This window comes from Formica exsecta, unplaced genomic scaffold (assembly GCF_003651465.1).
Source record: "Formica exsecta isolate Colony F162 unplaced genomic scaffold, ASM365146v1 scaffold26, whole genome shotgun sequence".
NCBI lineage: Eukaryota > Metazoa > Arthropoda > Insecta > Hymenoptera > Formicidae > Formica > Formica exsecta.
In genome coordinates, this window is record NW_021849866.1 from 1210256 (window position 1) to 1221398 (window position 11143).

Consider the following 11143-nt stretch of genomic DNA (forward strand, 5'->3'; position numbering starts at 1 on the left):
ATTCCATGCTTGCTTACTGATTACGAGCGCTTTCGATGAAATCTTCAATTTAATAGCTCGCGCCACATACGTGAGAAGGTTTACGCGACTGTCTAAAGCCCCTCCGCATCTTTCTTCTACTCTTGTTCTCGAGAATAATAAGATCTTTTCTTTATCCCGATATTTTTGTTATAACATAATCTAAGAGATCGATTCTTTTTTTAGAAAAATCAGACAATTATAACGTTTTACGCAGCTTTCCGTTTTTTTTTTTTTTTTTATTAATATTTATTTAATTAAGTCTCAAAATAAATTTTTCTCAGAATGCAATATCGTGAAAGTTGACGTTAATTAAAAAGCAATGTATTTTATCGTATATACTCACAGATTACAATAACTTAAGATTTAATTGTTTAAAAAGATACGAAAGTCTATTTATCTTAAAAGTTATGCTCCTTTTCATTCTCAATATTTGCTTTATTACTTATAATCTATGATTCTTTTATAATTCAATAATTTGCGAGGAGAGATGTAAGATTGATCTGAAACGACCTACATAATTCAACCGAGGACAATAGTTGAGCACCAAACTCACAGCTGAATTGTAGACGACACGACGTTAGGGTGGCTTTAGGGTGCCCGAAGTCGAAGGTAGAGTCTCACCATTACCCTCTCGCTATTACTCCCTCTCCACTTTGCTTTATCGCCTTCTCTCTTGTAGAGAGAGAGAGAGAGAGAGAGAGAATGTGCAGTCTTCGTATGATATATGCCCTCGTATGAACACGTACGATAGGTGCACGTCTGTGGCATAGCACGACGATACATACGTGCGTGCATACAAGCGCGCACGTACGAGTACAGCTGTATCCCGGAAGTGATGCCAGGAACTGATACGAAATCGATAGAACCTAGTTTCCGGCGACGTGACGTGTCGGCGTTTATACCATTCGCCCAACAGCAGCATCAACCAGCGATAGGAACAACACTGCCAGCGATCTTCCAAGCGATTCGCGCGTCATTCGAGCACGCTTTGACTAGAGAGATAGATAGGTAGGTAGATAAGTTCTCGCTCTCAAAAAGAGAGAATCGACGAAATTCCGCACCAATATGATAAGTTTCCTAAGAGATTTTGACATAGAAATCGCGATAGTGTATTTCGCATATTTGCGGCATAATATATACATAATTATATGATAAAATGATGTAATAAAAAAATAGAAAAAAATAAAATAACGTAAATTTAAATTAAAATATAATTTTATAAAATTCTATCGAAAAGAATTTGAATAATACAATGTTAATATTTTAAAGTTTTGTGGAGCGTACTAATGTTAACAAATTATATGTGTCGTCAAGAGAGATATGTCAGATATAGAAACCAGATGAAATCAAATCTCTGTTGATCACGAAGAATAAAGCAATTACTCGGAATTAATATCGCATCTCTTATTTTCTTTCAATCAGTCATCCTGCGAATACAAATGACCAGTCATAAATAATAACCGAATGCTTTTAATCGCGAACATTTAATATGAAGCTTCGAAATTGAATAATCGGTTTCATTCGCAAATATAAAATAGATATCCCATCTATCGTGGAAAAATTATTATAATATACATAAATTTTATGAAATTTTTCATATTTTAAAAGAGAAATTATTGCATTATTTTCTAGAAAGAAGTAATAATACAATTAAATTAATCACTATTTTATCGATATCAATTTCGTCGAGTTTACTTATCAGAAATTTGTCTCGACAAGTTCAAATCGATCGCTATAATACCTGATTCTCTTCCAATGACAAACTTGGGAAACGTAGCACGATTGGCAAACAGAAAACCCGCATACCGATAAGGAATCACGATGTTGACAGCACATTGCGACCGATCATAAGCGATTTCTGAATGGTAAATTTGCTGCTGAAAATATCATCGCTAGTTTCTTTTCTTCTATTTCAGCATACGCAGATATTTTTCTATTTGCAATAACATTTATTTAATATAAAAGACACAATTGCTAAATTTTATATTTTTATAATACATCGTCAAGTAACTGTATTTTAAATTAAATTTATAAATTCTCAAGAAAAACTCAAATTTATATTTTTGAAAAAATAATACAACGATTTATGCCATATAACTTATATTATTTTACGAATCTTTAAATCTCATACAGATCAAAAATATATTCTGAAATTTTATCTTAATTATATCGAAACTTTCGAAAAGTACTTAGGTAGAAAGATTCTCGTGTTAGAAGAGTCAGTATGTAGCTCAATCTGTTTTAGGATGATAGTTTGTCCCCGATGAAAAACTATGAGAAAGCAATTCTCGAAAAATTGTCAACACAACAAGAAATTTCAAGTTTTTGATTTATAACATAGCAATGTCGCAAGTCCATAAAAGATTTTATTTAGCAGTCGAAACTACTCACTCTGATATTAAAGGAGTTTTATGAAAACTGGCAAGAGAGATATTGGTTAGAGAGATTAAAGGAAAAACTTCACGATAATTCAACTTTACTATTCCGGCTTTTCTTTTCCACTGTATTCTTTTCGCAAGCGCGATTGACGAGATTGGAATATCCACAGACTTTTATATATTAAAAAAAAAAAATATTAATAAAAATAAATATAATATATAAAAGTCTGAGTATCATATACTCATTCATTTGCGAACACTTCATTTACACTTTTTTTACTAACTAGGCTAAGCGAACTAAACTCGATAAAAACAAGTAAAATCAAGTTATAAAACCTAAAGTACCTATTTATGAGAACTTTATCATTTTGTTTCGGCACTTAATTACAATATATGATACCTAGTAAATATTAGTAAGAAAAAAGAACTACAGAATATGACCTAAAAATTTAATGCAATAAAGATAAAATAGTCTGTATATGTGTTAATTAGACGCACAGATACGAGTACATATGTGTGCGTATGTATATCAAAAGCAAGGCTAAATTTTATTATAAATGAAAATGGAATTAAATTTATTTTAGTAACAAAATAATAGAAAGTTGTCATACACATTTCAAAGCGCCTTGTACATCTCCCGCAAAAAGAATGATATAGCTTTCTGAATTCTGACAGGCAATGGAAAACAAATCCGCGGAATCTGAATACACAACTGGATTCCTGTCGGTAGTTTATATAAACCAACCTTCCACAACCTACGTTTCCTCGTTTCCTTTCTAGTGAAATATCTTCAGGTAGCTCGTTGTTATGCCAGAAGAGCAATATGAACGCAGTCACCGCGAAAATAGTAAGAGCAGAGCTATCAGCTTAGTTATTTATATCAAACCATTAAATCCTACGTAGCTATTTAAATCACCTTTTTTCGGTATTTTTTTCGCCATTCTATTTTATATATAAAATTTGCGAGATTTTCTGTTATTTATTTATTCTCAAAGAACATTTAAAAAACTATTAGTGTATCTCTTAATACCAATATAAATTTTTTATAAAAAGGAAAGAGACACAAAAAAGTGAAAACATAAAAGATAGATATACGGTAAAAAGTACTTTCACAAAGCTCGTGTAGATTGGCACTTGACGAAAGTCACATTGCGCTCCAGCAGTCCCAGAGAATGTTTTTTTAGAAAGGATCTCCTTAAGAAGGATTCTGAGCGAGACCAGAAAGCACCCAAGTTTTCGAGTAATCGCGGTTATTACTCGAAGTGCAGTTGTAGAAGTTCCACGGTAAATAACGAGCGAATTAGAATTATTGTCGAAAGAAAGTAGAGGATACTTTGTGTGAAATTTCACAAAGTTCCGGATAGTCCGCCTTCCAATAATGTACTCTGTTTCCATCTTACGTGTCGCGCGGTTTTCACAGATTGTCTCTGAGAAAACTGAGAAGGAGCATCCTTTCATAATGAAAATATCAACCACAAAGAAATCTGTTTCTTGTATTTTGTGAATATATTATTACACAATTTATATATAGGATATGATGCGCGTTATTATTTAAATGTCCAAAATAATAAATATATAAAGATATTACAATGATAAATATGCTAAATTATTTCCATCTTTATATTATACTTCAATATTATATATCGTATATTTATACAATCAAAGCTATGTATATATACCTTTACATTATCAATTAGCACAATTGATCAAAGTTAATATTTCGTGATATGATTATATCATCGATGAAATTATTGTGACATTAAAATATGGCTTAAAATCGCGTGACTCGATGCAGTATCTCCTCTTTTAGATCCATGTCGAAGGATCATTTTGCCCTTATGATAAAGAATGACCCCTCGTTCTTTGATACCCCCACCAATAAGGAATTGCTCGACAGTAAGAACTTATCGTATCCGCAAAATCTCTCCCGTCGTCATCCAGAGAGTAAGAAAACTTATCAGATTGCTCGTAAAAAGTTATTTTCCGAAAATGAACTTGCCGGCCGACAATCTCCACCAGCGTGAACAATACCCTATAGGATTCAGAGACGGAAGATACGCTACGAGATGATTCTGTCAGCTGGCCCATTGATCGAATCGATAATTCTTATGGAGTCGACTAACTTGGATATATTTCACTTATTGTTAGTTCTCTTTCATATATGCTTATTTTTGTCTATCCTTATGAAAAAAGTAGATAGGAAACTTAGAAAAGAATATTAAATTCACGAGACAATGCCTTTGAAAAATTAAATATATTCAACTTTTTCGCATAAAGAAAAAAGGAGAGAGGGTGTATGTGTAATATACATATATTACTAGATGTTGCTTAAAAAATTCATCTTTTTTTTCTTATATTTATCAAGATGCGTGAAATATCGTAGATTTAAAAAAAAAATATTTTTCTCTCGCTCACTTATAATCTCATCGTTTTGATGTTTTTTCGCGTCCCGAAGCTTTCGGGCTAACCCTCAAGGATCAGGATTGCGGGCTCGAATCTTTTCAAATCTCACGTGATTTCCCATGAAACAAAAAGATTACAGGGATTCCGCGCATAAAGACGAGCCCGTGAAATCTCGCGAGAGCATGGAAGAGAAATATAGATAGAGAGCGTAGACAATAATAAAATGACTATTTTGCTTTACGAGGAAATGTAAATTCAAGCTTATTAAGGTGCAGCTTATCGAGGTCGAACGTTTCGTAAAGCGATTTTTGAATCCGCAATCTCTTCTAGATGTCCACGATTTTGCTTCTCCACTTCCACTTTCTCGTCACATAGTGTGGAAGATTATACAGAACAGATCGGAAGGACCACCCAGGCAAAGTGTCTTATCCCACATGGCCACGATATCCATAAGAGCAAGGCTATCCTTGTCTCTAAAAGCATCCGTCCCATCGAAAGCAATGCGAAGTGCGGTTTTATTTGCCAAGGAAACACTCTGTGAGAAAAAGTATCACTGTTATAAAGTATCACGCGGCAACAAGATAGTGGCTCATCTGTTCGTTCTTGTCCCGCCGAAAAAATGCGTACACTGAAATATTTCTAGCGAGGAAAGATTCAATTTCGCTCACGGATTAAATATCGAATAAAACTCGACCGCGAATATAATAACGTCAGTCCGTTCTGCCGTGAAAAATAGGAGAAATGTCCAATCTCCGGCGAGGGCAATTCCCGAAAATCGCGCGACCGCATGCGCGATTTTGCGTAATCATCCGGAATCGCCGTCGCGGGAAATTGCGGCGGATTAGACGCCTTATTTCGCCCCGGGGGCGGCGCGAGCTCTCGCCCGACTTTATTCTAATTAGTCACCGGAAAGCTCGGCAAGCGCGATACTTTCAGAGTGTCGAGGTGGGAGCGCTCCCGGTAGAACGAAAGGAAACTCGAGAGAGTGAGAAAGGCGAAGGAATGGCCGGAAGTAGTCGAGCTCGTTCTACCGCGTATTCGTCCTATCTCTCTCGCGAATAATTCTCAGGGCGAATAATGGAGTGGACCCGTTCAAAAGACCCATAAATTTCATGAAACGTGTTACCTGCTGCGGTAGCTCCGCGTGGCTTGATGGCATTCTTGAATATATCGGTGTAGCGTTATGTTAACGGAATAAGAAGAAAGATAACAAGAGAGAGAGAGAAAGAGAGAAAGAGAGAGAGAGAGAGAGAGAAAGGATAAACGTGGTCGTGTTGGATATGGTAGGGCGGTCCATGGTATTCTATAGCGGAAACACAAGTGAGCGAGTTAAACAGCCGGAGGCTACTAATTCCCTGGCTGCTAACTGCCACGAGGCACCAGGGCTAGTCAAGTCTCGGAGCTCCTTTTGGCGGCGTTTGAGGGCGCAGTAATAATTTTGCGTATGTATACTTCGCTAATTAATGGCGCGACGTCGACATCGGAAGACAATCGATAATATTCACGAGACGAGTCCGCCGCGCCGGTAACAAACCGGTGACACACCCGGGTCGCTGCCTGGTAGTGATCGTTACATTTCAATTGCACCAGAGATTATTCGCGCTTAACGGCCTCGCGGCGGATTACGCCCGCAGGCTCTTTTCCGCGCGACCGTGGTATTTCCGGCGTGCGCGCGCTTTGATATACGGTAACTTTGTGTGTGTGTGTGTGCACGCGCGCGCCCGCTAATTGGCAGGCAATGTGCCTCTTGTTCCCGCTTTGAGACAATCAACCGTATTTGGGTACGCGGATATATGTAGCGCGCATACTACACTTTGACCAGAGCGGATTATTCGTAATCAAGATGCGCGATAGTAGTTACTCGTCCAGTATTCGTATCAGTAGAATACCTGACACGAAAAAGGCTGCAAAATGCCAAAAATATCATGATAAAACTATTTTTTTTTTTTAATAGCGTCTGATTGGTCATAGCTATTACACACCAAAACTGTACACGCAATTCTAGAAAAGATATTGTTTGAGCTTTAAAATTATAAATTACGATTCCTATTTTCTAGATGACAAATCAAATCTTAGCTATCGCGATAAATATGCGTTAAGAAGCATCAATAAATTTGCTTAATCAATAGAAGTAGCGACGCCTGGATAGCATACGCTCCATTGCTCATTACTTTCTCGCCATCGGAAACTTTTTCATTAATAGTCATCAGAGTAATGGAGCACCACGTGCAACGGCACACTCGGCGCTTTATTTCGCACATCTCTCGTGTGTATAGTATTGTAATAGAACTTGAACGTAAACTTGAAGCGTCGTTCGGCAAAGCGTACGAGTGTTGATCGAGCCTAGGAATCCGTTGAAATCGCGCGAGTGGTAAGAGTGCTTTACCGGCAATCCGAGCAGAATGTCGGAAGGAATCGTGGAACCGGATGATTCAATCAATTTGGTAGAATACCTTCGATGCCCGCGAGTCGAGCGGGAATTGGATCGAAGCGCACCGAACTTTGCGCGCTTTCGGCTGGCGTTCGCGATTTTCCCTTTTAATCCCTTGATCCCCTTCTTAGCCCCAATTCGTTGTATTGTCGCGCTTGTATTACATACTCCCCCCGCCATCTTTTACGTTTTTTCTATTTCAGATCTTGGGTGAATGACCGGTCACAAGACCAGTGAATTGATCCTCGTGCGCGTTTCATAAAAAAAAATAATAAAAAATTATATAATAAATGCAATTTCTCTCTTCTCTTATTTCTTTTATCTCCTTTCACTTTACGTTACTTATTTATTATGTAATAAATATTGTGAAATCAATAAATTATAAAAGTTTTATATTAATTATGCATAATTATGTTATATAATAATTATGCAATTATATTATCATTATTAATTGTAGCTTTGATTTACGCCAAAGTATAATAAAATTAATTTCAGTTGAGAGAATTTTTTATTTCATTCCATTGTAAGCGAATACACATATATCTGTTGAAAAAAAAAAAACAGATAAGTATGATGGCAACAAAGCATAAGCATGATAGCAAAAAAAAAAAAAAAAAAAAAAAAAAAAAAAGCGAACTGCAACGTCGCCCGACGAACAATCAGGTCGCTCCTCGTCGCCGAATATTAATTACTTCGTTCGAGAAAAGTCGAATTACCGTCGAGTTCGTTTATTGTATTGCAAACTAAAAGAAAAGAAGCAGGCGCGTTGTGTGAGATATGCCGAACGTCGATGATCCTTTCAGCCGACGATGGTAGTTTGTTTTCTTCGCAGCAGGAACAAAAAGCAGAGGAGAAAGAAAAGCAGAAGAGAAAGAAAGTGTAAGGCAGAGAGCAGGAATAAGTAGGAAGATGAAAAGAGACGACGACGACGACGACTACAGGATAGAAGATCTACAATCTTTGAGCGAGGATGGAAAGGCGATGAGAACGAGCGCGGTGGGAGAGGAGGAGGGTAATAGGGGGTTGAAAACAATTAGCCTAGCACCCTATCTCACCCTGGCATGCACCAGAGAGTGGGAGAGTACCCGCTTCTCTCGAGGTGGGAAAAGGAGACTGCTGGAGATGAGTCTCCATGAATATATCGATATCCCATTAGATGGTCCCCCTTCTTCTCCATCCATCCCGGCTTTCTCGCCTCCTCCTGCCGCATCCTCACCTTGTTACCCGCCTCTGGTTGCCACTAGATTGTTTAAAGAGTAGCTAGAAGCCAGTGCGCGAGGGCGCGAGGATGAACACACCGGTAAGGATCTCGATCGTCGGTGACGAGAAAACGAGGAAGGGAAAATAAAGGAGAGAAGAACGGCGGGTTGTGTGTTGATAATTCCAGGATGTTCGATTCTGGAATGCAGTCCGCCAGGATGGAGTTCCGGAACGCATCCGCCGGCATCGGCGCAGACTAACGGCACCCGACCTAATCCCGACATTAATGCCACGGCAGGCAACCGGTACCCACTTTGCACCTACAAACCACCCCGGATCCTTGCTAGCCATTTTAGCCCTTCCACTGGCGCGATGGAAAAGGAAGAGAGCTCCGCTGCGATCGAGCGAAACGATCGTTTCGCTTGTAACGACCCTCCCTTGCTTTTTTACCGCCGCGCGACGAGAGATATCCCTCGGTCGCGTACATTCTCGGTCGTACATAAATAACCCATTATATTTTCGATCACGTCCCAGATACAGATTCTCGAAGACAAGACTGCGAGATACTCGCTCCTGACCTCGGAGATGAGATCTATCCAGCGAGCGACCGCATCGATTTAGCAAAGCGCCCGCGCGAATTATTCGTGCTTCCTTCCTTCCTGGTGCGCGAAAAGCACGTGCTGCTAACTTTTTTCATTTCGTGCTCTCGAGACCACTTTGCTACGTCTGCGAGTGTGTTTAACGTCGGAAAAATTTCGTCTGCTTCCCGGCAACGATGAAACTTCATCTACCTTCCCTTAAATAAGCGCGCAGAGCGGCCGTCGGGCTATTGCAAGGTCAATTGTGTGCAAGTGTCTTCTTCGATTTTCGCGATCGATTAAAGTTTGCGCAAATTGTTATCATAGATCAATAAATCATAAGTTACTATAGGTAATATAAAATATTATTTAATTTGTCTCAAATAAGATATGTAAATATGAATAAAACATTACGATTAAAAAAAATAATCGCTATTTAGATATTATATATAGATAAAATATTATTAATTATATTTAATTTTTCAAAATTTAGATACTATAAAATAATAATTCTTAGTTTTTAATCTTTATATTAATCTCTATATATTGATTTCTTCTAATAAAAAATGTTATCAAAAATGTTAATAATACAATTCTCTTAAAATTGTCTAGATTGTTTTATCTCGATCTGATACGTATTCAATATTCGAAACATTTTCAGCGCAAATAGTCGCAGATTTGTGAATCAACCTGTACGTACAGGTGCACGATAAGATTGGAGTCCTCTCTGCTCTCTGCTCGGTATTCCACAAAAGTTTTCCGCCCCTTCCACCCCATTACCCCATAGCCAGCCGGGTAAAGAGGCTCACTTTATTTTTGACCACGTATCGAGATAGCTAGGAATTTCATTTTTCGCTTCCCTAGGGGTATAGTTACGTTTAGATCAGGATATCATCCTTGCACCACTTCTCGCCTCCAAAGAAATATTATTCTACGAGATTTTCTTTCTTTCTTTTCTTTGCGCAATCTTTATTTCTTTTTTTTTTCGTTCTGTATATTTCCCATTATCTTGACGATCATGATCTCGATACGTGCACTGTAATTTAATGCGAAGAAATGCTTTTGTACGGCGAAAAATTTATATGTATGTGTGAAATTGGAAATTAAAACAGGACTTTTCAAAATCGTATAGAGAGATTTTAACAAAAAAATATTTAATATTACTTTAGCATATTTTTACTATTACACTATTGACATTTTTCGGAAATAATTTAAAACAGCCATTTGGGCGTAGCCCAATGAGAGAGTCATTTTCGTTATATTTTTATGCTCGATTTGGTTACATCCTTGCCAAAAATTCCATGCGTTTCGGAGTAGTTTTTTACGAGCTGCTTAACGACTACTCGTATAAACAGACTTTGCTCGTAAAAATGAGTGTGAGAAAGATGTCTGAAAACAAAACCGGAGCGTTAATTAACTCGTGGCTCGATACTAAAGGCACGGAAAATGTTGCCTTCAAGCTACCCATTAACCATGTAGAAATGGATATTTATAAAAAGTAAATAAGTAAAAAAAAAGGCGAGAACAATGTCGCGTGACTCGCACAATAACGAAGCGAAAGTGGACTTATTTCTGTGTGAATGCTAGCTGAGAAGATTGCACTCCATCCATCAGTATGATCCGAGAGATACTGCGATTCACATATACAACAAAAAGCGCACAATAGGAATGCTCGAGCACGCGTATCATTTAGATTTATTAACTGCAATGGGAAAAATTCCTGTTCGGGTAATCCGTTAAAAGCTAAAAATGCAACGGTATATGAATCTAAAGCCAGTCTATTCGTAGAAATTATACAAAGTGTCCCAAAATTGAATGTCAAAACTTCAGGAATGTATGGGGGATCGATAAACTAAGAAAAAAAATTCTTTAAAGATTTGCTCATTTTTTGCTTTGTTTTGAAGAAAATCGCAAAAAAAGAAATAAAAAATTTTTCACCAAAAAACTTAAAACAACATTAAAATGATTATGTTTATCGAAAAGTAACATAGAGATAAAAGTTGTACAGTATGGAATTAAGAAAAGAGAGTGAATTAAAATCTTCCTGAAGTAAAATTAGAAGATTGTAAATAAATATGCGACAACGCGAGATTATTGTATTATCCTGTTTACTTTAATTTATGTTACATTCC

The 11143-nt window shown here is 37.3% G+C and overlaps 1 long non-coding RNA gene across 2 annotated transcripts in view; it reads right to left on the reverse strand.

The window, feature by feature from the left end:
* Nucleotides 1-11143, reverse strand: part of LOC115236868 — a 116209-nt gene that overhangs the window by 57139 nt on the left and 47927 nt on the right. The window lies entirely within an intron of this gene.